General features: G+C 39.7%; 1 protein-coding gene across 5 annotated transcripts in view; it reads left to right on the forward strand.

Moving 5' to 3' along the window:
* The window catches only part of LOC123977750 (1-phosphatidylinositol 4,5-bisphosphate phosphodiesterase beta-4-like), a 72,319-nt gene that overhangs the window by 11,932 nt on the left and 34,323 nt on the right, over positions 1-26,064 (forward strand). For 3 of the 5 annotated variants that reach the window (XM_046060687.1, XM_046060688.1, XM_046060684.1), the window contains one exon: positions 11,601-11,667. The exons of 1 other annotated variant lie outside the window; for it this stretch is intronic. The gene's annotated coding sequence lies outside the window, so the exon portion shown is untranslated. Of the gene's footprint in view, positions 1-11,600; positions 11,668-23,576; positions 23,659-26,064 lie in introns of all 5 variants that reach the window. One more of the 5 variants, XM_046060685.1, reaches the window with a different exon arrangement.

Consider the following 26,064-nt stretch of genomic DNA (forward strand, 5'->3'; position numbering starts at 1 on the left):
AAATTCTATTGATCACTTTTAAAGCTCTTCATGGTCTCTCGCCTTGTTATATTTCTGACCTTTTAGTCCCATACGCACCAGCACGTACCTTGAGATCCTCGGGCAGAGGTCTGTTGTCTGTTCCAGAGTCTCGACTGAAAACTAAAGGGGACAGAGCGTTTGCTGTCAGGGCCCCGAGGCTCTGGAACAGCCTGCCCGAGGAAATCAGGTCGGCTGAGTCAGTGAACTCTTAAGTCCCTTCTTAAAACATACTTTTATAGGAGAGCTTTTCCCGATCTTATTTGACTTTATTTTATCCCTTTTATTTTATTGTATTTTACTAATTTTATATTAAATTTTCATGCTCTTATCTTTTTTTTTGTATTATTCTTTACACTTGTTAAAGCACTTTGTAACTTGTTTTTGAAAAGTGCTCTACAAATAAGGATTATTATTATATTATTATTTTCACCTAAGGCCTTGAATTCAGACATGCACTTTATTATGTAAATTTTCAGCTTCAGGTTTCTAATCTAGCAAGTCACTTTTCTGCAAAGGTCGTGACTGCAATCTTAAGGGTTTGTTTTTTGTTTGGTTTTTTTATTCTTTTTGCTCCACAAAAAACTTGGGAGGCCGCAATGATCTTCAACCTTATGTCCCTTCCTCAATGCCACCTGCTGAGAGTATTAATATCCAGCAAAACACTTCCTGAAATTCCTGAAATTCTGATTGATTTGGCAACACCCGTAGTAGGGCTGGACGATATGGGCAAAAATGTTATCGCTATAAAAAGTTTCATATCTTTTGGATATCGATAATTATCATGATAAATATCAAATCTTTATTTGTTTCAAGTTTAAAGGTTGATTTTTATTTATTTATTTTTTTTGCTCCTCAGTGAAAGTTGAAGAGACCTGATAGTTAAATCTTCTTTATGGTCAACCCTTGAGGCCAAACAGTGGATCACTTCACAAATCTGAGGTAGAACATTCAAAACAATTTTGATAAAATCTTTGTCAACAAATATGCATGAGAAAATTAAGTAAAAGCTTTTATCAGTCCTTTCTCCAAAAAAAAAAAAAAAAAAAAATCTTAATAAAAAAAAGTTTTTACTAATTAGTGTATGATTCAAGTGAATAAAATCTAACATTTTTTGAATATTTATTGAACGTTTGTTATACTGAGAAAAATTATATTGCGATAATTATTGTTGTTGTCCAGCCCTAACCTGTAGTTACTGTGGTAACAGCAAGTGCAGTTTAAGGGGACTTTCACACTTACCTTGTTTGGTCCGGCATTTTCAGTTTGATCCAACTAAAGTTACAGGTGTGAAACATCCCCTGGACCATGGTCTCGACCAAACAGATGAAATTTGGTCCGGCGAATAAAGGTAGTCATTTTGCGGATCAAACTGAACCATGGTTCGGTTCGTTTCTTGTGTGAAAGCATTTTTTGGATGCTTCGGACTTTCAGACCATTTACAGGAAGTTCCAGTGGTTCAAGTATAAACCAGAACCAAACAAATTAAAACTTTCAGGTCCCTAGTACTACTAAAGTGCAGAGAAAAAATTTAGACGAACAAGTGATATATCTATTTACAATGCAGCCCAACAAACCGACATTGTTCTAATAAAAATATGGGTCAATAATCATTGCAACCGTGATCTGATTTAATCTGAAGCACTTTTCTATATAAAAGCAGAGCACAGTAAAGGGATTTGTTACCTTGCAGAAGAGTTGGAGACTATTGAATTGAAATGAAGAAAATGACTGTCTTGTTTAGAGATCTAAATTTGATGAACTCTTCCACTAATTATAGGTGTTTTCTCACTGGAGGAACTTTTTCATAGTTCTGAGAGAGCAGTGTCTGCACTGCAAGAACTGGGAATGATCGTAGTTCTTAGGATGCAGTTTTGAGGGACTTTTTTAGCTCCTACTTCAGAGTAGGTACTCTCCCAAGACGAAGAGGAACGTAACGTAAGTGTGCATTGATTGGTCGAACTCACGAGCCAATGCAGCACTGGCCATGAACCGTCGTTTTTAAAAACCCGCTAACTTGAACGTTAACTTAGCCGTGTTAACTATAGCTCGTCACTCGTACAAAATGGAACAAAACATTCAATAGCTATTGCTGGGAAAATGCTGACTATAAATAGTTTAAAAAAACGGGTTTGGGTTTATAAAGTATTAGCATATGAGCAAATACAAATGAGAGAAAAGAGAACACTTTTCTTTCTCTGTATCGTTTTCCATCTCTCCGCTGTTCTCGAGCAGGGCCACACTCCCTCTCATGTACCAGATGTCAAATCATGTGTAAATTACAGCTGCATCTGTAGTGAGCATGCCATGTTTGAGTAAAGTCATAATGAAATATTTGTGACTACTTAAACAGAAAGATTTTACACATTACATGTCTGAAATGGGATACATTTGCAGCTGTATGCAGGGGCCTCATCTTTACAGTATTCTATGTCATACCAGCACAAATTATTCTGTAAAATAGCTGCCATTACTAGCTGAGGTTGAGTGGTTTTCTATCAATGGTAGTAAAGAACATGTCCCTGTGACAGAGGCCCTGGACTCCATCACTGCTAATGTAATCCACTAATTAGCCAGCACATTGCTTGAAAGGGAGGTGTGTGTGTGTGTGTGGTGGTGGGGGGGGGGGGTGAGACCCATTTTTGTCCTTGTTAAAGACAGTCATCCGTCATTCTCCAAGGCAAAAGGAGTGTTTTCTCTGTGTTCTCTCTCTGATTCACTAAGTAGAAAAGCTCTCCCTCTCACCTTTTCTCTCTGCTTGGATTTTACTCTCTCAGTTTGGCCCTCAGGGAGCTGGCTCCTGACGGCATCACAGAGACGAGAAAAAATTGTAAAGTCAAAGTGTATGTGAAATGTTTTGGTGCGAGTGCATCTTCGTCTTTATCTGACTGCCTTTCTCTCCTCCTCCATCATTCTCTGCTTCTCTCAGGACGCCTCTGCTTTTGTCTTTACCTCCCTCTCCAATTTCACCCACGTTCTCCTGAGAAGACTAGAAGAAAGAGGGTTTTAAGTCATTCATTCCATTCAAACCAGTGCTGGGGCCTCATCTATAAAAATATTCTTAGATATATTTTTGAACTTAATCTTAAGTAAGGCTGAACGATTAATTGCATTTGCGATATTATCGCGATATGATAAAACAAGAATTTCTATTTGCAAAGGCTGTGGTCACATGACACGCGAGAGTAAAGCATTCTGCAGAGAGGAAGCATCAACTTGGCACGCTGTTGTAGCCTCAGGCTTGACAGAACCTGACACTGCACAAATTTTAGTGTCAAACAGGGAATAAAATTACTACCCACCAAATGTAAATTGTTGGCAGTGGTAGGTGAAATTGTCAGGTCATCTGCAACTTTGGCAGACAGGGAAGTGCTCAACAGAAAGACAGACACGTGCATTAGGGTTGGTGTACAGGCACGCGCCTGCATAACACATCCACCAGTCAGCTCAGGGGATATCTGTGAAATGGCAGTTTCAAACCAAACTGATCAGTCCAGAAGAGGTCCAGTCTGTTAAAGCCAGAGCGCTGCTTACCAGCAGCACTGGGCGGCTGCGGGGGGAGGGGGGATCCGGAGGATTACTAAACTGGTCTATTAGACGCAAGAGGCGTCACTTGGTTTTATTTTTGTTTGCTAACTTTTGTATTGAACCTCAAACTGAGTATGTTTTTTGTTTGTTTGCAGGGATACAGAAAAGAAAGGTTTGGTTGAGAGATGGATTCTAGTGGAGATTTGATTTGCTACTGTATAACACACTGTGGGTGAACTTGTGTGTGTTGTCATCTGTAGGTAGGCCTACCTGATATTATATATTTAATGCCATGACTTGAGTCAAATTTTTTTTCTGTAAAATTATTATAATTTGAGACTACTTCTCCACCATTTAATAATTCATGCAATTCAAGCATCATCTAATTTAATCATAACATAGGAAAGAAAGAATCTTATTTATCTAATCTAAGAATCTAATATTATGTTGGTCATACTATACACTGATTTATTGCTTGTCTGTTTTGAATAATACAGAAGATAAAGAGCTTAAAAAAAAATCGCATATTAATTTGCAATCGCAATATTGGTTAAAAAAAAATCACAATTAGATTTTTTTAGATTAGACCAGAATCGTTCAGCCCTAATCTTAAAATCATTTTCGACTGTGCGCTTAAGCTTGAGCCATAAAAGATACTGAGCATTAAAAACCTTTTGCTTATGCTGGTTCTAAGAAGCCCATTTGTAACGTACACACCTAGTACGTTTATAAAAATCTGTGTATGGTTCGTTCTTTGGTTATATGGTTTTAAAACCAAAACGGAAAAACAAAGCAGCTGCGTTTTGTTCTATCTATGACCGGTGTTTTAGCCGTATTGGTTGTCAAACTAACTGCTGTACATCTGCGTCAGGCTTCATCCAACCAGAGAGAATGATCGCCGACTGTCCGCAGCGCACCAGGTCGCTCCCACGACCTCCTCTCCCTCGCCCTGTAACTACACTCCAGCGCCCTGCTCCTGCTTGAGTTTCCAGTGGAACCGGCGCACTGGACAGTCAATGTTCGTTCCCCCTGGCTGGATGAAGTTCGATGCTCCTGTTTTATGCATAGCCTAATCCATGTGCCTACTACAGCTGGAGGCTCTCCGCAGCGCCATGAAACTTTCTAAATTCTTCCATCTCACTAAGAAAATAAGTCAGGTGGAAACAGTGTAGAGAGGCTGAACGAAAATTACCCGAACCTTTTAATCTGTGTATGATTCGTTAATATACAGCTCGCCAATTTAGCTAATAACAGTTTATTTTTGCTGTGTACCACTGCATGTACTCACAACTATCACTGAATTAATTTGATGCTGAAGAAATCTTAAAAAACGGAGGATTCTCAGGCAACGTCCCAGTTGCTAGTGAGTTACAAACTGAACATTTTTTTCTAACTCAAAACCCACCTATGTTGATGTTCAGGCTCATCTTAATTACATTTAATCAGGCACCGCCATCGTCTAAGTGTATCTGCTGCAGGTTTATCAAGTGTAACACACAAAGCTACACTAATCTGACACATTAAATATCAAAATCAATATTTTCAAAAAACGGCTTTGTTTTTTCTGATTCAGTTCTGAAACGAAATAATCAAAGAACAAACTATTTATAAATCTCAAATTAACACAAATGAGGGTTTAGGCGAGTAGCCATGGACCAACAGAGAAAAGCAAACCTTTTGGAAGATCACTGCTAAGGTAGAGGAGAATGAAGGCAGCCAGTACGTATTATTCGGTGGCCTAAACAGTGGGTTGGCTGACAAAGCCAAACTACTTATATGTGGTTTTCTGTGTAAGTTATACTTAGTCAAAATTGATCATAAGTCAGTTTGATAAACGAGCCCCTTGGTTGTTTGGTCTGTTTTTTATTTTTATGTATTTGTACTTAAAGTACATAAATCACATATTTCATTAGAGCCACTTGCATATAACGTATTTAGAAACGGCAAAAGCAAAACAAATGATTAGTAAGTAAAAAGTAAGTATTAAAAAGTATTTCTTCACCAGGCATGATTCACATGGTAAAAAAATTGTACAGAGAATGAGTAAGTAAAGTTTTATTTATATAGCACCTTTCACAGATAAAAATTGCAAAGTGCTTCACTATAAAATGCAATACAATACAACAAAGTGAAATATAATGCATAAGAACATATAAATGCATAAGGGAAACATAAATCAGACAACCATAAAAACCTTGTCTAACTAATAACAATTCAAGTCAGTCATCCCAGAATAGTGTTTAAGTGAATTTTGACAGACCTTTCATAAATGTTAGAAGTTCACAGCAGGTAATGGAACCAGCTGCAGATTATGCAACATGTGTTCAAAAGTAGTGGCCCAAAGTATATTTATTTATTTCACCCATTTATTTATTTAAATTTTTTTAAATGTAAGCAAAGTTGGCGTGGAAAAAAAGTTGATATCCTTAACCACAACAGAGGACAGATACAGAATCTCACAGAACTGTGACAGACATATAAAATTTTAAGTTAGCTTAGCACAAAGACTGGAAAGAAGGGCTCTAACTTCCTGCCTGGCAACCTTACAGTGACTTCAAGACAATACATACCCCACCTTTAAACCACAACTACACTTTGGTTTGTGTGCGGATCAATCTAACAAGATAGAATTTGTTAAATAGTGAGCTTTAGAGGTTTTAGGAGGCAGATTTTGGTACCTTTTGGATAGAGCAAGACTAGCTGTTTCCCCCCTGTTTTCAGTCTTTGTTCTAGGTGACAACTAGCTGCTGGCGGTTGCTTTGTATTCACAATAGAGAGGTGAGAGTGGTATCAATCTTATAATCCAAGTTCTGCTTTACTATGAAACATCCAATTTCATCTGTAGTCCAGTCATTCTTTAGTGTTTGTCTGGATTCCCATGACAGAATCAGGCTTTGAAATGAAGATATAGTGTTAGAATAAACTTCCCTATTTTTAGGTCTCTCTGCTTCAGCACTTTCCAATCTGGTGACCCAACTTCGACCCTCTCAGAAATCCTGCTGCCTTATGGGACACAGCTGCATGATAAACAGGGGGTGGGGTTTTCTCAGATCCCTCCATTGGTCAGAGACTTGATGTTGTTTGATGCCCCCCTTGCAGTGACTCTCAATGGTGGCCCGAAGGTTAGAGAAGCGAGCTTGTGACGGGGAGGTCGCCGGTTTAATCCCCGGACTGGCAGGATAAGTGGAAAGTAAACTCATTTACCACCACTGAGGTGCCCTTGAGCAAGGCCCATAACCCCAACAGCTCCAGTGGAGCGGCTTAGTGGCCAGCAGATCAGGTTGTGGTTGTGCAAGGCGGGTGTGACTGTGATCAGGCCCAATCCCAATCCCAATGTCCATACTCAGACTTTGAGGTGCGTTCCCGGGAAGTGTGTGAGGGCTTAGGGCTGTCCCACTGTTGTCTTAAAGTGTCTCAGTAATTCAACTTGTGATTCAATGGTGAAACTAATATATTAGTTAGATTAGATTTTGAATTTGGGGTTTTCATAAGCTGTACGCAATAATCATCGAAATTATATCAAATAAAGGCTTGAAATATCTCACTTTGCATGTAATGAGTCTATATAATATATTAGTTTCACCTTTAAGTTGAATTACTGAAATAAATGAACTTTTGCACGATATGCAAATTTTTCGAGTTTCACCTGTAAATCTTCACCTGTAAAAGAAGAACTGTAAACAAACAAGCATGGAAACCAACGCTGATGCTAAAATTGTTTTAAGATGATACATAGAACACATAAAGTCAGATGAATGCAATCACCTTATTACACACTTAGTTTATTCAACTATTTATTTTATTTTTTGCTTAATGATGCTTTTTTGACCAACAATAGTGCACTGATTATTGACAAATGTAGACTGACATTTACCTCTCCTCCACTCTGTAGGGCAAGAGCCTGCAAGACTTAAAAATTAGGCAAAAACAAAATAAAAAGTGTGCAACGTGTTTCATTGTCGTGAAGGTAATGTGATAATGTGGTAAAGGGCTGTCCCATTCCTGTTTGCAGCATTGTGAGCCCTTGCAGCCTCTTGCACTCAATCACTTTCCAAGTGACGTCAGTAAAGTCTGTGAGGGTTCAGGGCTTAGGGCTTAGGAGGGACATTGGGATTGGGCCTTCCTCTCAGTGAAGTTCCCCTGAATAAATAAAAGGATAAAAAAAAAAAAAAGCAATATAGAAGGGAAAGATGGCTAACATGAGCGTTATCATCCCAATAACCTGGCAGGTGCTGTTCATGGCAGCAAAGCAGCCAACTGAGTCCCACAGAGACATACGTGTCAGGCTACCGATAGGGTCCATTTCCTGAGGCAGGAACATATGTTTGTAGCTCTTGATCTACCTAGTCACTCTCTTCACATCTAAACTAACTTATAGGAGACACTATGGTGGCTGTGACCCTTCCAGCCATTGTGTTATTTTTACACGCAAAGATAATATGCATGTTTATTTTTAAATTTCACTATTCTAGGCATTACAAGTAATGTCACTCTCTTATAATCAGACATATTATAACCTTTACGTTTTATAATCACATTTGTCCTGTATGTGTGTGCGCATGTGTGTTATTTTTAGATTAGACTATTCCAGGTAACATGGATAATGTCACTTCCCCTGCCATATCCCATCTTGTGATACCTTTGGGATTGTGTGTGGTTGGCTGTGTTAACAGTGCTGTCCTTTTAATCAGCACCCCTGTGTGGTTCTCCTGTAGAGCTGTCACTGGTTGAGTGATGATGGTAGAGCTGCCACTGTTTACTCTATTTAAATCCGCTGGCAGGCAGGGGTGAGATTACCTCTTAACTGTTGTCCTAATCAAAGGAATTATTACTACACGGCTGGATGTTACCCTCTAAAAATACACACTCACTCACTCACTCACTCACTCACTCACTCACTCACTCACTCTGAAAGGGTAGAGGGAGAGAGCCTATCAGGTAGCAAAGTACATCCATCCTTTGTTTGATATTGTGTATCCATCACTGGACTCTACTGCTAGTGGTGCTTGCTGGGAGTTTCCATGGTAGCGCCTATGCGTTCTAGTTTGCTAGTTCTTCTTTATTGAAAGTGAAGAATTACTTTTAAAAATCGATAAATAGAATTGGAAATAATGATATTGTATAACTATAACCATATTTCCACTCAGCAGGATCTCAAGAACCTACCTTGATGTCAACTTCAAAAAACTGCAGCTTAAATTTCTGTCTCTTACAAGACTAGTTCAGTCTTGTGCCTGGCGAAGGTTTAAAACAGTGTTTAAATAAAACAATTCACTCGTGTTGAACTTCACTAATTTCTGTTAGTCTTAATTGATGCGTTTAGGACAGGCTCTGCAACAGTGCTACATAGGTTGCTATATGTTAGAGAATTAAAAAATTTTTTTTATCACTTGTCATGTATAAGTCCTAGTTAAATTTTTAGTTCAAATCTGTTACCACAGAATTAATGATTTTATCTTCTGATCTGTCTGTTATCTATTTACTGTAGCTCTTTACCTGTCTCTCTTCTTACCGAAATACTGGTCACTGTATACATCACATGGTTTCCCTTTTCTGGTGCACCTACTACCCACTGATCCTCTTCCCTGGCTGAAGAGGCCTGTGAACAGCTCTCTGCCAGTGAGACCACTTGACGTGTAGAACATTTGATCCACATAAGCTGCCAATGTGGGGAGAAACCCATCTACATGAAGAAGAGAGGAGAGACCGATGGATAAATAGGAGGCGTATGACTTCAAAGACATGATGGATGGAGCGCGATCAATGTTGAGTGGGTCAATGCTTGATTAACTGTTGAAGAAATATTGACTCCTAAAATCAGTTCCTGTCCTGATTACAAATTGTTTTAAATTCCCTGTTGAAATAAATAATTTTCAGTCAAGTCTGTGATCCAAAATAATATACTGTATTATATCTCAAAACAAACCCTTGTGGTACCTTTTTTATGTGGTTGGATGCAGCTAAAATTCCCTTATATTCCTGGTATACAACTTGGTGAGGTATCTTGCAGCCCTTTGTATTAATAATTCATGATGGCTGAGAGTCACAGTTTGTTTACCAATGTTAGATGATTATACACACAGTATCTATTCAAACCCCCAAAGAGAGCCTATTAAGCCTTTAAGTTTGATACTTTTCAACCTGGATACTTTTTCCCAGCTGTCCGAGGGACTTGTGTGCCATTGTGCTCAACGCCATATGACACCTACAGGAACTTACCTTGGAAATTGGTGAAATTGGACACAGAATTTTAATTTATTGATTATCAGACCACAAATGAGAGAAGAATTAGGTTGGAAAAATGGTAGATGCCATCGGAGCTGAGTGTTTCTGGCGCTATATACCAGATATGCTTAATTCATTGATTTCGGTGAAACTGGATCATGTTTTGGTGTCTAGATGGACAGATGGCTATAAAAAACACTAACTGCTACTAACTGAAATATTAGCTTTTGTATTAAAAACAAAAGGTGTTACCGCGAGTCACTAGGGATCCTTTACAACTTGTGTAACAGTTTGAGTCTGTCGGTGGCAAAAATAAGCATTTTTTGTGAACATAATTTTGAAGGCCGCAATTGCCCCAGGCTCACGACTGCCAGCTGAAGCCATCTTCTGTACGGATTTTTGTACCTACTAGTCATTTCAACACCAAAATATGTGAAAACTGGGCCGATGTTTAAAAATACAGAAATCATCCTTTAACGTGGTACTACTTTGGGTCATATTTTGCAAAAGGACAGTGCTTTGAAACCTTCTTGAGCATCACTAAAGATGGTCCCTGTGGAAATGGCCAAACAGGAAGTAATGGGCAGAGAACAAATGAAAATGACTAAACAATGGAAATGAACATATTTCAGCATGCATTTTTAGCATGCATTATTAAGCAGTTAGATAGCTGTAATTGTTGCAAAATGCATTCAAAACTGTGGTTCATTCTGTGTTTGCATGTTCAAAATGCCCTGAAAAAAGACCTGACATAAAACTTAAATTATATTGAATTTAGAATATGTATTCAGTCATTTGGTAAATGTTACAATATTGAAGTCCTTGTATAAACTTTGGGGATGAGTCACTTTTGTTTATTCCTCTTAAATGTACCTAAAAAGATGTACTATATGATAAACCTTCTGCAAAACGGAACAAAGGGTCTACTGACAGGATAAATTTGATTTTACTGAGCTTACAAAAATCAACATTAATAAACTACGATAATCCAAGATGTAAATACAATCTGCAGAACAGCAACTTTTCCTGACTTAGTTGTTAAATCTATCCTGCCCTGTCTACGGTTATCTGGCAAAGTTTATCTTGCACAGTTCTTGTGTAAAGAAACCATTAACACCAGAGTTCCTGTCCTGCAGTGGGCAAAGCAAGATAAAGCTGTGATGATGAGGTGAGGAGAGGCACAAGCAGAATCACAGTCACAGCTAAGTACAGGAAATGTAGAAGAATTTGTCTTGTCTTCGGTGCAGACAAAGTTATAAAATGGCTTGCCATGTGGAGGATAATCTTCCTTTCCATCTATAGCTTTGTTCGTGTTTGACTCCCTCTCTCTGTCTGTCCCTTTGACTCAGTCTGTACTTTACATTTACATTAGTAGACTCCGTTATCCTCACTGACATTACATACCACTCAAAAGCTACGGCAGAGCAGATGCGGAGGTGGTGCCGTTTGTCTTATTTGCCAGCTCATTTACACCCCTCTCTCTGACGAAAACAGTGTTTCTTAAGGGAAGCAGCTTCCCATTAAAGGTTTATTAAGCAGAAGCCAGAGGAATGATTAAAATTCTGCACAATCCAAACAGGATTGGAGGGGGAGGGGGGGTTTGTGATTACACCCGTGTGTGTGTGTGTGTGTGTGTGTGTGTGTGTGTGTTCGACAGTCAGTGTCCCCCCTGAAGGCATCACAAGCATCTGTAATATTAGTTTAAGTGTAGATGAAGCTGAATAATGAAGTTGGCAGCACGTTGGATATCTGCAAATTGCACTTCACTAATTTCTCACTTTCTGTCTTGTCTCCCACCTCTCCTTCTGTCTCTATTAATCTCTTTTTAGAGTGGTCCAGTGCTGTCCTCTGGTGTTTCCCCTCCCCTCAGTTTTCTGTCACTCTGTCTGTCACCTGGTAAGTACAGACTCCAATTCACCTCCCACATATACAGTACAGCGACTTTCAGTGTTTTTCAATCCTTTATGCAATCATCAGCTCACTGCCTGGCTTGAACTGCAAAGTGCTGTCACCTTTATAAAACAGAGCATCATTTCTGTACATGAAAAAACATTGTGTGATGTTAGCAGCGTTGATGGCATACAGTATACATACCTCTGAGTATAATGAATATTGGTATGTTAGCAGAAGGGAAAGTCAAACAGACAATACCTGAGGTCATTATTATTAAGTGTCAGAAATCAATGTGATTAATACTTAACTGAATGAATGCAACATATAAACACATTATACAAAGTGAAATAATATCATAGATTGGAATTTCAAAAGAATTAATTGTTTAAAAAAAAAAGGTAATATTTCATTTTATCACTAACTCTCCCTTTAAAAATCTGGATAGGTTTGGATGCCTCTTTGAAGGCAGGTTTGACATAAACAATTATGGTATAAATAGCTATATTATTTGTGTCAATTCAGTTCAGTGTGAATGATTGTTGTTTTCCTAGTTAGAACGAATGCAAGTTACACAGTGCGTCCCTTTAAAGGTTAACACAAATTTAAAAGAAACATCGCTCGACACTTTACTTAAACCTTTTTTTTTATGCTAGACTAGGATTTATTTGATCTTGTTATAGGGTGGTTACATTTAGTCTTAACTCAGCTAAAAGTATAGGACACAGCAGTTACCTGCTTCACCCACGGAGGCAGCTCTCACAAAGATAAGAAATTATCAAACACTGATCTATCTCATTTTGGGGGGAAATAGTCAACTTTGTAGTCATGTATAATTACTTTAACAGGGTGTGTCATTGTGTTAAACTATGTTCTGTAGAATCTGAATGTGGAAACACACTAGCATTGGTTACAGGGAGCTATCTTCTGTATTCAAGATGGTGCCTCGCAAAATGTAGAGTAAAGCTCAATTTCGTCATGTTGAAAGGAGCGTACAGCTTAATATTAAGCAGACAATTCAACCAGTGCTTTTCTGCACGTACCAGGAAAGCAACAACACAAGCCAGCTCTAATGTATAATTCCCAGCTATCTGCTATCGCCAATTACAGGGCTTGTTTACTAGAATCAAGGGCCTTGGTGTGTGTGTGTGTGTGTGTGTGTGTGTGGGGCCAGGGCCTTTAATGATGGGGGTAGATGTTGTGTGTGTTCTCTCTGGTAAGTCTTGAGGGGGTGGTTTAACTGGGTGGGCTACTGAGTCCCTCTGCCTCTATTAATACGCAGTGAGATCCTATTCAGGGGCTCAAATGTGCCTGTTTGTGTGTGCATCGTGTATGTGTGTGTGCATCTTCATGTTGCCGCTGCAGCCAGGCGAGCTAGAGGCTATTACTGGCCAGCAGGGTTGCTATGGAGACCAGTGGTGTCAGAGAGGAGCAACATCTGTGAGGTGTTTGTCAAGGCAGGTTTTCCCCTTTCTGTCTTCTCTCTGTCAGTCTACTAGTCAGAAACTCACTGCCTGGACGATGACTGAAGACTAATGCTGAGTGAAATTATAAAGCCAGTCTCATTGGTGTTTTCAAACACTGGTAAACATGGCACATGAACGAGGAACTGATTTTAGAAGCTGTATTTGAATATTATTATTTGAGTGGAGGTAAAATTGATTCTTGGATGCGTCACGATTCTCTCTTGAAAGATTGTGTCTCGATGCAGAAAAGTCTATAATCGCACCCCACCCTACCCAAACCCACTGCCACCACGACCACTGTTGAGCTGTCATTATGTAAACAGGTGGAGCCCACAGGATAGCTACTAATAAACCTGAGATTGCAGATCCCCCGTGCAAAATCAAGTAACAAACATTCCATTTACGATGGCATCAGCTGAATGTGCCAATTAGTGGAAAGAGACAAAAACAGAGTGGAAGGCTAATTTCCCCCACAGCGTTCAGGCAGCCTCCCACTGCAGATTCGGACCATGCCTAATTAATATGCCATAGAGTGTTGTAGAGTGTATAGAGTACAGTGTGCAGTTTAGTCTGTCTGTTGTGCCCTGTATAAATGAGCACAAGCTGCAGTTCAGGAATTATCAACAGGTCAGTCTTTTGATGGAGCATTACCATTTAAAAGAAAAAAATCTTATTGTCATTATGCCAGTACTTGAGTACCTTAACTCTTAAAGTAACAATGTTGAATGTTAAGTTTAAAAAAATGTATTGTAAATGTATAAATGCATTTATACCTCTAATGCAAGTTGTAAAACTAAAAGAAAATGGAAATAAATTCTTTCTGTTTATTTTAATTATGGATTGTTACAAATACTGTTTTAATAGTAGGAAGATGAACCACAATGAGGAAAAAATAAATCATGTATATAAATCAAAAATTACTTTGATCGCATCGTAGCCCTCTGAATCAGAATCAAATCGTGACATTCACACCCCATGTAATTTCTTGGGCAATTTTTCACCTGACTATGCTCAATCACGCTCACAGTAGCCCCTCAGGCTGTGTCAGTCAGCAGGGACTCGGGGACTCTATTCACTGGGTTTACACCAGTGGAAAGTGCACAGTCTGGGGAAGCATTTAACCCCTGCCCCCTTCCTGCTCCCTCTCTCCACAGTTTCCCTCTCTATATGGACATGTTCTATTTCCACAGCTCCTTTCTCCTGGCTGCCTTATCGGCAGCTCAGCGGGGCACAGAAATTCTCTTTTAATAGGTACTTATTTGGGCAATGGGAGAAATCCCATATTTTTGAGCAACCCTTACTTCCCTCCCCTGTCTTCCTTCTGCCCAGATATCCTTGTCTGAAACTCTCAAGCTTCTATTTATTACAAATTTTCTCTTTGTCTCTTGCTGGGTTATTCCTCATTCCACCGTGTGGGTGGGAGGAATGGGTGGAGGGCTGCGTCTTTACAGTAGCTAGCATTTCAGATATGACAATACTTCTCCAAAATGGAGTTTGTTTTATTGAGTATCTGTTCATTTGGACCATTTTAAACCCCTTTAGGCACTGTTTCAGGTACCTATGGTGCCATTTTTGCAGTAGTCAGTGCAGATGGTGAAGTCCAAATTGATTGAGTTTATCTGAGGAAAACTGAATCTATTTCAAAATTCAGAGGCTTCTCAAACTCTTCACATAGATCAACTATAATAATGTGTGTGTGTGTTCTTAGTGTTTTTGACCATGTTTGGGCAAACCTGGCCCCGAAGAGCCCTTGGCAGGGTATGTGTAGCTGGGCAAACCAAACCTTTGACCTCCTAATCTGGTCTAAATGAGACCGTCACACACAAATCACAGTGCCGCACAGCCCAGTGCAGCAGTCTGTGATGTAACATAGTCATTTTGGGATAATTTGGTATTTTCACTCTGCAGGCATCCCTCTGCAAAGGCCAGTTACCTAACTTCCATCCCCAAATTAACAGGCTTTTACAGGTTGCCCTGCACCTACCTTCATCACCTCCAATGAAACATCAATCCATTTATGCCAAGATTAGACTAAGCCGTAAGTTACATTCTGGCTATGTCCTCACATGCCTGCAGGAATATTATAACATGGATGTCAAGTAGTCAAAAGTGCTTCTTGAGTATTAACTGGTTCTGTTAGGGGCTAACACAGCAGGAAAATTATGCAGTGCCAATATAAACTACTCTGTATAAAATAGCAGAACATCTCAACCGTTGCAGGTTTCTGCAAATATGAACCTAATGCTTGTGTTCACGCAAACAATTTCAATGTTACTTCCTGAGCAGGAGCTTTGATCATAATAGAAGTGAAACAAAAGAAAGTTGAATCTACTTCAGAAGCGATTGAGATTCCAACTGCATAGACTTTTAAGCCTCTCTAATACCAGGGTTCCGGTGTGATGTTTCTATTATTAACCAGACACGGATACCATCTCCTCACCATCACCTCATGAAAAATGGTCTTTTCCATATTCCATTTTGTGGCTTCAGTTACACATATTCATCCCTGTGCAAAGATTTTTAGTTATATTTTAGACTCAGTTTTTGCAAACAAACTACCTAAAATATCACTGTAACGGGGATTCCCCAAGTATTGTAAAATTATTCTCTGCATTGCTGATTGCAGTTTGATTCACTGTCTTGGAATGTGTCTGTCCCAATTAACTTTAAATAACTTGTGCATCCGTTACACTTAAATAAAGTAGCTGTGATACAGATACGTTATCTGTTAACAGATGGCAGGGTAGGTTTCGATCAGAGAGCTGTGTCCCAGTTGCAGGGCTGGGTTAAGTGTGCTAATGCGTCAGCCTGGCCCCTCTAACTTGTTACATTCAGGGAACTCCCTGACTAATTCCCTTTTTAAACAGACACATAAACACAAACACACACAGTCAAATGTGCAGTGCTCTAAATACTTCCTGATTTAAGATGGCTGATAACCTGGGGACAGCCCTTAGCCCTCTCTCACCTTTTTCCCTCTGCTTCCCCTCGTTCCTTTCACAACAGCTCTCTGACACACACAAACACTAATATCTACCATTTGGCAGAGGCTTTTGGCCATAATTTATTAGGTGGATGCAGCGTCCATTAGGCCTTGTGTTAAATTCTTTGTGTAACTCAATTTGGCAGATGGTGGATGTGGATGACTATATATAGAACTCTTTGAGTATGTGGCTATGTGTGTCCCATTATGGTTGTGTGTTTTTTATGAACTAATTTACATCTTCATCTGCTGTTGACTGAACCCTGGAAACTGACCTGACAAAGGTCTTGTGTTTGGAAGTGAGGGAGATCTTACTGCTGTATTTGAATGTGGGGCAAGTCTTATTCTTATTGACATCACTGCACATGTTATATATGATATTTGTGCACATGTAGTAAGTGCTCATACGTGCACATATGTTATGTCCGTCTACAGCTGGGCAATGTACTCAGTGTGTGTGTCTGAAGAGCCAGTTTCCATCCAGGCCTAGGTTAATTATATAACCCGGGACCGAGGAGCGTGAGTGAGAAGGGGTGATCCTCAACTATAAAAGGCAAAGAAGAGGGTAGAAGAGGGTCATTTGGCTTGGAAAAAGACATTCTTCCCTTAAAACACATCCTCATCCACAATCCCACAGAAATAAATAGTGATTACATATTTTTGTACATACAACCCAAGAAACACATATCAGCCAACTGAACTTTTCTTTTCTTATTCTAACTGTTCGAACAATTCTGCACAGAGGGAGCATGTGTGATCAGACATTTGCTCATAGATTGGTCAGCCTTTAAGAGTGAAGTGTAAAGTTTCAAAATAATTTCCTAAAGGCAAGAGAGTCAAGCTTTTTCAGGCTTTGCTTTCTTGAGAAAGTGACCTATGAAAATATGAAACACATTGGGTTTTACTTCCATAATCAGTTTTGCACATTTTGTAGTAGTAGTAGTAGTAGTACAGAGCTGAAATCCATTTTTACTTTTGTGGACAATGAACAGTCCTTAATCCTTGCTTTTCCTATAATCCATTGTGTAAGGGTGTAGACTGTATGTGATTTACCACAGTGTTCACTTGTTGTTTTCTCTGTTTGACACATTTGCACCTGGGAGCTGCGAAATACACCGACAAAATCTACTGTTAACCAATTACCAGCTTCACTGGAGCAATGGTTTACCTCAAGTAATGTGCCTTGCTCAAGGGCATTTCTGTAGTTGTTTTTTGAAGGAAACATGAGTGGCTTGTTCTTGTCTTCATGACAAGTCATGGGGACAAAAACAAACCTCAGGCAGAAGACCTCTTCATTGTGAAGAAGTCTCCCCTGGGTTAATTTACAAATAACAGCCATCAGTAATAGATTTGAGTGCAATCCACTGTTTCTGTTCAAGTGTGTAAGGAGCCTGTAATAAGGGGGTCCACTGGGCCCTACTTTACCCAGTTGTTGAAGCAAGAAAATTTGTTGCTGCTTCTCTAACCTGTAGGTGAACACTTGCAGCATGCACAAATATAGACACATACACACAAACATACCGGTAGGCATATGCCACCACACGCATGTAAACAACACACACACACACAACGTCACACACTGCTGGAGGGGCCACAGAAACCTCAGTTGACACCAACAGTCAGTGAGCAGAGTGGAGCACAAATGTTGATCAATTGAAATGAATGAAAGGGGAATTTCGGGGAATTTCAGAGAATTTCTGTAGTGATTAGTTGTTGGTCTCACCATTCAGCTTTTCCACTCCCTCCTCTACGCACTCTTTCCTAAGTATACCAGCTGTCTCACTCTGTCTTTGAGTGAGAAATTCTTCCCTGCATGGCAGGTTTTCAGTAACATGTAGCCTACAAGTTGGCATGCTACCTTAGGCTTCAGTTGAGTAATCAGAGATCTTATGTAGGTCGCACACAGGATCTTCATCCTTGTTAAGGTAAGTACATGTTTACTTAGCGATCACCGTCCACTCATATACCGCCTTGCTGTTTAATGACTAAATGAAAAGTAAAAACAGATGCAGGCAATAATAACATTGATTTCACTGCCATATGTGCTGTTTGCTCAGAGAACAGAGGTCTTCTGGGTGTTATAAAAACACTGTATTCCATGCTAAGGGCTCTCACTGAATTAAAGACTGCCTTTATGCAGTGTAAACAATAGCATTGTTATGTTATTGCTCTGTCTCACGACACAAGCGGTGTGTGACTGATGTATGCAGTGAAGCATTTGCAAATGTGAACCCCTCTGCTAACTGGATTCTGTCTGATAGGGCTTAGTTTAATCTAATTCATAGTAATGCAATTGAACAAACCTGCCACCACCACAATGTCGTAGTCTGTCTACGATCTTGAATCAATTTTCCGGCAGAAGGGCAGCATGTTGAAGCTTGCTTCCAGGAGTTTTTGCATGTGTGTCATTTTTTTTTTCTTGTGTATCCTGATTGGTGGTTGTTTTGCTGGAGGTCATAACATAGACTGTTTAAATAACCAGTTGACTTGAGGTGTGTGGGTTTTCTTCTTGCTTTTACTCTTAGTGTAACATGCCACAATATCATGAACACATGTTCAATATAATGCAATCCAGAAGCCCTGCGACAACTACTACTGTTGTGAAGCTTTTATTACATTTTTATTTAAACCATATCAGAAGGGTGTTGATGCAACAAAATACTATATTTGAGACTAAAATTTCTGGCATTATTTTCTTTAATTCCAGTATATTATAAGGTATTTCACTTCTTTTGTCCCCATCTTATGTGCAGATGAGCAACTGGGTTTCACAACAACAAGAATACCTTCCAATGTAAGTCAGTCGAATACAACAACACTACAAACTATGTGCTATGACCTTTCTGGCATATTTTCGCTAAAATTTAGAAGGGCTGTTGTAGAGGTCGGATGTTACTGTGTCAAATTAGTACAGTACATCATGGCTACTTAGGTGTCACTATTGTAGTGTGCTGTCTACGGGAGTTGGCTCCCTCTGGCTTCTGGGTTTCTCTTCATTTCCTCCCCTTTGCTCTCATCCCTATCAAGCTCAGTACAGGAACCCTGCAGGTCCACAGTAGCTATATGATATGTTGGTGTTTTTCCTACTTTTAATGAGCTTTGTATTTGGTATTTATGTGTCATGTGTAATGTAATGAGATGGACGTCCATGCAGATGAGGCAGTGCAAGGCAGAGTGTTATCATATCTTGGTGGAAACTGGCACTGTCAAGTGGATTTGTGGTTAACTTTATTAAATAATGTGCACCATATACACCAGGCTGCCGTAAAATAGCCAGACAGACATTTGTGTCCGTATACCTGTAGACTGGACATACATTGAACAATTAATGATTCTCTGTCTTCTTAATCTTATTATGCTCTCTCCAAACCTCGCACTGTCTCCCTCTTTTCTCCTCTTGCAATAACAACGGGAGTAGGGAGCATAGCTTTCTTTTCAAATTGTCTGCCAAAGTGCTGTTTAATTTTTAATTCAGAAGATGCAATTTTAATTGCAATATTATGTGATGCAGCGGAATTATTAATGTAAGTGTCTTATTTCAACTTCATAGTAATGAGTCATGAAGCAAGTGATATTTTAGAAGAAATATTCATTCAGATCTAAAGAGAATTATTTTGGAAATTGTCTGTTGAAGCAATCAGAAATATCTTATACAGCCTAAACTATTGGTTCACTCACAGCTTTGGTAGCAATAGAATTATTATCACATCTGAACTTAAATGCCACATAATTAATAACTTGAGTTAATTAAACTATATGCAACCAGCAAAATGAAACGTTTTAAAAATTATAATATACAATATACTTTTAACGTAAGCCTACCAGGGAGATATTATGTGGATTGTTGTACTGAAAAATCAAAAGGTGGCTTAACACATTAGACAGTATATTCAACTTTAACGAGCCTTTGCCAGCAGATTTGTAATGCCACTTGTATAAAACATATTGTACATACATATGCAATAAGTGCCACGGAAGCATTGTTAGAATAAGTGGCCCCAGTGGGATTTGACCTTGAACCCTTGCAGTGGTGGTGTTTTGCTCTGTGCATTGAAGTAAACAACCTGTTTATGTCAACTGTCAAGGCTGGCACAGAGAAGTGATGCGAGGAAAATGATCAGTGTTATCTGTCAGGAGCTGAATATGATCTCCGGAGGAATATGCTGCATTGAAAAAAATATGACAATAGAATGTGAATAATAATACGCTACATACTCAATATTTGCCAGTGCAAATTTTAATCAAATAAAACAAAGGATACATTTAGCATTTACCATTTCAAATTGTGGTGCAGTTAATCATTTGCTATGACTGGTTTATTAAAAACATGCAATCATGATTAACAACTTATCACAAAATCTAGCAGCAGAATTTCCAAGCTAGTGATAATGTGTGTCGTATTATGTTACTGGATTTGGAGCATTGGTTTAAGTCATGCCTTTTCAACATTCTTTAGAGAAGATGACAGACTGCTGTTTTGTACTATATTATAAGGTGATTGTTGGCGCTACTAAACAAACACGCAAAGGTTCACATCTTTGGCTTTTTGACAGTTCTGTTGGGCAGTGGTTTTGTTTTTGGTAGCAAAGAGTCAGTGTAGGTGAATTGGTAGATGTGTGTGTGTCCTGAGATGGCTTCAGCCTCAAGGGCTGCTCTGACCCTAATAGTGAGAGAGGAAGATTGATGGTATTGTTGAAGGAGAAGCACATTAAGAAACAATGTAGGGGCCTTCCAGCAGGCATGCATAGGGATGAAGTGTGTAATGAAAAAGCTAAATGCTTCTAGTATTTTCAGTTGCATCTCTGTATACTTCACTAACAAAAGCACTTCTATCTAGACTCATGTTGTTATTGTTTGCAGCCTTCTTTACGTAGAATAGTGGGAGTGGCGTGTTGTGTGCTTTTACATCTGCACTCTTAGCTAATATCCTAGACAAACATGATGACACTTTTTCATATGTACAGTTTAGATTAGAGACCCGGATGCAGCAGTGAGACGGGCCAAGCAAGGGGACAAATAAAGATCATGATACTATCACGGCAGACATTAGTGTTACAGTATGTTTGACTTGCACACACACACATTTTGTTGCTCTTGTTATTGTTGTTATTGAGTTGGTATAGAGTAATAGTACAATGTAACAGCATTGCTGCGTTTCTGTGTTGAAGTGTGTAGGCTGCTTATCAGATTCGGAAGAGCAAAATAATTCGGTATAGAGATCAGAACAACATCTTGACCAGCACACTGAAATTATCATGTTATTATTTGTCACATTTAGGTTTCACTGTTCAAAAAAGCCACTTGGACGTTATGGATAATCAGAATGCTTAATTGGACTTTAATCTTTAATCTTTCTGTGAAAGGGCTCCTTCCATAGGCACAGTTTCCCAACATTACACTAACTGTTTTTTGTGTGTCAAATCATGAATTTTACTGCAAAATTTCGGTTATACCAAAGAAGAGAACACAAGTTAGCAAGCAAATGGAGAATACTGTTCACCTGGCTTCACTGGCTCAGCATTTGGTAAACCAAAGCCATAGAAAGGACATTAAACACTTAGTCCAAGGAGATAATAGAAATCAATGTTGTTGGTTTTTTTCTTCAAGGTTTTAGAAATATGCATCTCGTTTTTCTAGACTTTCAAAAGTGGAAAAAACACAACTCTAAAGTTGTGTTCAGTGCTACACTGTAAAATAGTTTCTAATCTGCCAGGTTATACAGTTCTAGTCCTGAAAGATAAAGACAGTGTGTGTTTAGACATACAGTGTATGTACTAAAGTAAAGCAAATAATTCTTGGTCCAGCCTGGATCCAACACTGAGACTGTAACTTTAGGACTGTGTTAGTCAGGCCATACATGGTCAAACACAGAGCACCTGGGCAATTACTGTCAAGTTGCATGATGAAGATCATCATATAAGTAACATTTATCTTATGCTCTAACTATGACCAGCTGTTGTAGATAAGGTCTGACACTGAACAGTATTTTTACTGCTTCTGAGGTTACAAAAGGAGAAGCATGTTTCACTGTAATATGAATACTTTTTTTTAAGGCATTGATGCTGTTTGCTGTGAAGTAGTCTTTTTTTTTTTTAATCAGCTGTTAGATTGGCCAATCCTGTCCTGGCTTTTATGAATCTGGGATCAGTGAAACCCTTTGCCTAATAGTGACTCTGAATATATAAGAATTTACTGTACTGCACATATATACCGGAACAATCTAGCTGACTTCCTAGTCAAGGCCAAATTCAAGGCAAGAGAACAATCAGTAACATTGTTCATGAAATGGTCTTGATTTATTATATGGTAATAAAGTAAGTTAATGATCATGTTGGTAGCACATAAATCTTAATTCAGATTTCTCAGGATCTCAACTCAACTGGTTTATTTAAAATAAAAATAAAAAAAAAAACTCCTGTGAACCTGAATATTCTTTAGCAGTATTATCCAAAACATTGGCTCAGATGGGTTAGATGGGGATAGAATTTTAAATGATTGCATGATGCATGATAACACCAAGAACATCAGGTGATGAAGGCCTGACTATAAAGGGCTGTTTTCTCCCTCAGTTTCCTGTGGTTTCACTTGGTTAGTTAAAATGTTATTTATTAATGTTGGAGCCCTTTACTTAATACCTGTTGTGGATTATGCATTAAAGGAGAGCTTTGGTTATTGTGCTGGCCATGTCAGAATATCCTCGCTGTCTGTGTTGTTCACTTGTGTCCGTTTGAGTGTGTCCCCAGTCAACCCTTCCACCACTGGCTGACTGATGTAGCTGGAGCCTAAATTTAGTTTATGAGGTGTGGGACCGCTGGGTGTTACCCTAGCTGCCATTTTAGATGAGGAGGCTGGGAACAATGTGCCCCACGGGGCTCCTATCTATCGTAATTATCTCATTGTCAGGGGTTGGACAGGGGGCTCGGACCTCACTCGCTTCCTTTAGCTTCCCTCGGTTCCTCACGTGCACACTCACACGTCCAGGAGCTCAGAGGCCCGATGTGGGCGCTGGCATGGCCTTACAGAACCTCAGCGTGCCGCGCTGCTATTGGACAGATTTCATCCCGCTGAGGAAAATGTTATCTAATGCATACTGTTGAGAGTGGCAAGATCTAGGCTAACATCAGACAGGACAGCACAACCCAATTAGTCCAAATTAGATATGCGATTTGTCCTATCTGAATCATTTTGAATCCGATTTATTAATATATAACATTTCTATCAGATTTGGTTTAGTCTTATTAAATAATCTAGACAGGGTGCAGCCTATTTACACCAGCCTTCTCTCTGTGGGTTGTGTTACTGGCTCCCTGCCTGGCCTTAGTTCTTAATCTCCACAGGAAGTGTGCATCTGTGTTTTCATTCCCCTGACAGGATGTGTGTGTCTGTGGCATGGTCCCCTGGTAGGACACAACAGATGGCTGAGGGCTGGGTTTGATCAAGTTGGCTCCTTTTTCATCCATCTCTAGGTATCTCCTGTGGTGCTGTGGTGTATACAGTAGCAGACTTCACTTTGGGGTCAGAACCCGAAATGAGCTGAGAAAATAAAAGGTGTAGTAGTATTATGTGTTCTCATTTTCTGTTGGCTCTATTAAGAGTAATTGTGTCTTTTAATGAACCTGCACATGGGGGTGAGATTAGCGCTTATTAGCTGCTTTATATTTGTGTGGCCTTTCTGTATCACTCTGTATTTTCATAATGACAGCCTACAGACATCTCAAAAGCCTCCCTTTATCTGCATTTGTCATGCCGGGGGTGGACTCCTAGGTAGTAGTTTTCTGTAGCCTCTGTTGATGTTGTCTCTGATCTGTGTTGCCCACATCAAAAACAGAGCTCCCCCCCCAACCCGCACTGTACTCACGACCCAATCCCCCAGCCTCTCCAGCCAGACTCTGTCACACACAGCTGTTTCACTCATCCGTTTCTCCCTGCCCACCGATGTTCTGTTTCATCTCTATGCTTCTCATGTCACTCTCCTCATTTCTCTATTCCATCCTTCTGTCTCTCTTTTTTTCTACCTGGATGGCTTCATATCTAACTTTTAGTTCATGCTTTTATTTTATCTTGCCTCTCCGTATCTGTCTCCTTTGCCTTTATCTCTTTCTCTCCTCCCACCTTTCTCTAACACTGTTTATCCCTATTTCTTTCCTGTTATGTATCACCCTTTCTCTGTCTTCCTCTCTGTTGTCTCACCCATCAACATCCAGTTTCCCTCTGCTTATCCCGAGGAGGAAAATGTGCGGTTTCTGCATGAAATGTGAGACTTCACTATCCACACTGGCTGATTAACAGCACGGTGCTTCCACACACTTCCTGACAAACACACACACACACGCACGCACGCACGCACGCACGCACGCACGCACGCACGCACGCACGCACGCGGACATTTTCACCACTAAAACTTGTGATAAAGACGTTAATATAAGTAACAGTACACCTTTTAGAGACTAAATTACAGCCATGCCAGTTGAAAAGCATATGATTGTTTTGATTACATGTAATTTTCTGTATATTAGCAATGTCTGTAATTATCATTATGAAGGAATCTTAGGCCTATGGGCTGAAACAACTCCCAATCCAAATCGAATCACACCTCTAAGTACCGGCTGAGCTCTCAGACTATACATAGTATGTCACGTTATCAAGTGCGCTTCTCCCTCAGTTTTGCCTGACACAGTTGAGGCTGACGTAAGAAGAGCCTATATTTGGGTGGTGTCATCAACAATATTACAGTTTTCTGTCAGGACCCCCTCCTGCCTGAGCTGGATATCTTACGTGATGCTACACGTGCAGGTGTGTCACATGAATCCAGCCTGACTTGCTCTTTGTGTTTGAAGAGTAGCACAGTGCACATCCAGACGGTTTGAAGTGCAAGATAAATGTAGACTTAATGTCTATGAAGATTCTCATCCAGGTCATAGTTATCCAACGAAGGTTAAAGTCCAGTTGCCCTTGACTTTAAGCTTTGTTGGATAAAATGTAGACTTAATGGAAAATTCCACCCTCGGATACTCTTGAACTGTCTGATATGCTCAACCTATATCGTTCGGTCCCACCAGGGCTGGACTGGGACAAAAAATCGGCCCTGGCATTTTTGCCCGAAGCTGGCCCACCAAAATCAGTCGGACACCCGTCACCAATACACAATCGTTCCATTTAGGGGGTCAGATTAAGGATGTGATGAAACACTGAGATGTGACATTGCACAAGATTGGTGTCCATGACTACAAGACAAGAATATATTGTAATGGACATAGTATTTAGAAAAAATATTTACATAAGAAATATTCGATAGGGGGTCTAGGGGTCCTCCCGCAGAAGATTTTTAGCATTAAACACTTAATCTCCTGCATTGTGGGGCCATTTTCTGCACCAATTTATGGTGGAAATGTCTTTATTTTTATAAAGGGAAGCACAAAATTCAGGTGGCAGACATTACATTGCATTGCAGGTTTTCTTAAGTACAAATAAACCTTTCTTATAGCATTTTTATTTGTTAATTAACATTTCTTGGTGCAAGCTATTTTTCAGAACATTTTTAACAAATGCTTTCAAAAAGTTGTGCCTACATGTCCCCAGCTTCCCCAGTTTGAATGCCTCCCAGGTTGAGCTACATGCTTACCGCTTCACCTCCACTCTCCTCTTGCTTTCTCTCTCACTCGGCCCTGTCACTTTGTCCCTCTGTTTTGCTAACGGAGGCCTCCTCCTCTGCCTGGCAGTGGCTACAGCTCTCCTTTACTCCTTCAAGTGCCTGTGCCTGCTCTACGCACGGTAGCCTACTGCAGCTGATGTTGAAGCTACTGCAGCCCCGGTAGCAAAAATATCGGTTATTTTTGCGCATTTGGCGGCCTCCGTCTGAAGAAATTTTTTTTTGTCCCGCAACGCAAGAAACTGAGAGCAGAGGTGGTGGGGGCTAGTAAGACAGCGTCCGTATAGAAAATTACCCAATGAGCC

This window comes from Micropterus dolomieu, linkage group LG10 (assembly GCF_021292245.1).
Source record: "Micropterus dolomieu isolate WLL.071019.BEF.003 ecotype Adirondacks linkage group LG10, ASM2129224v1, whole genome shotgun sequence".
In the NCBI taxonomy this organism is placed as follows: domain Eukaryota; kingdom Metazoa; phylum Chordata; class Actinopteri; order Centrarchiformes; family Centrarchidae; genus Micropterus; species Micropterus dolomieu.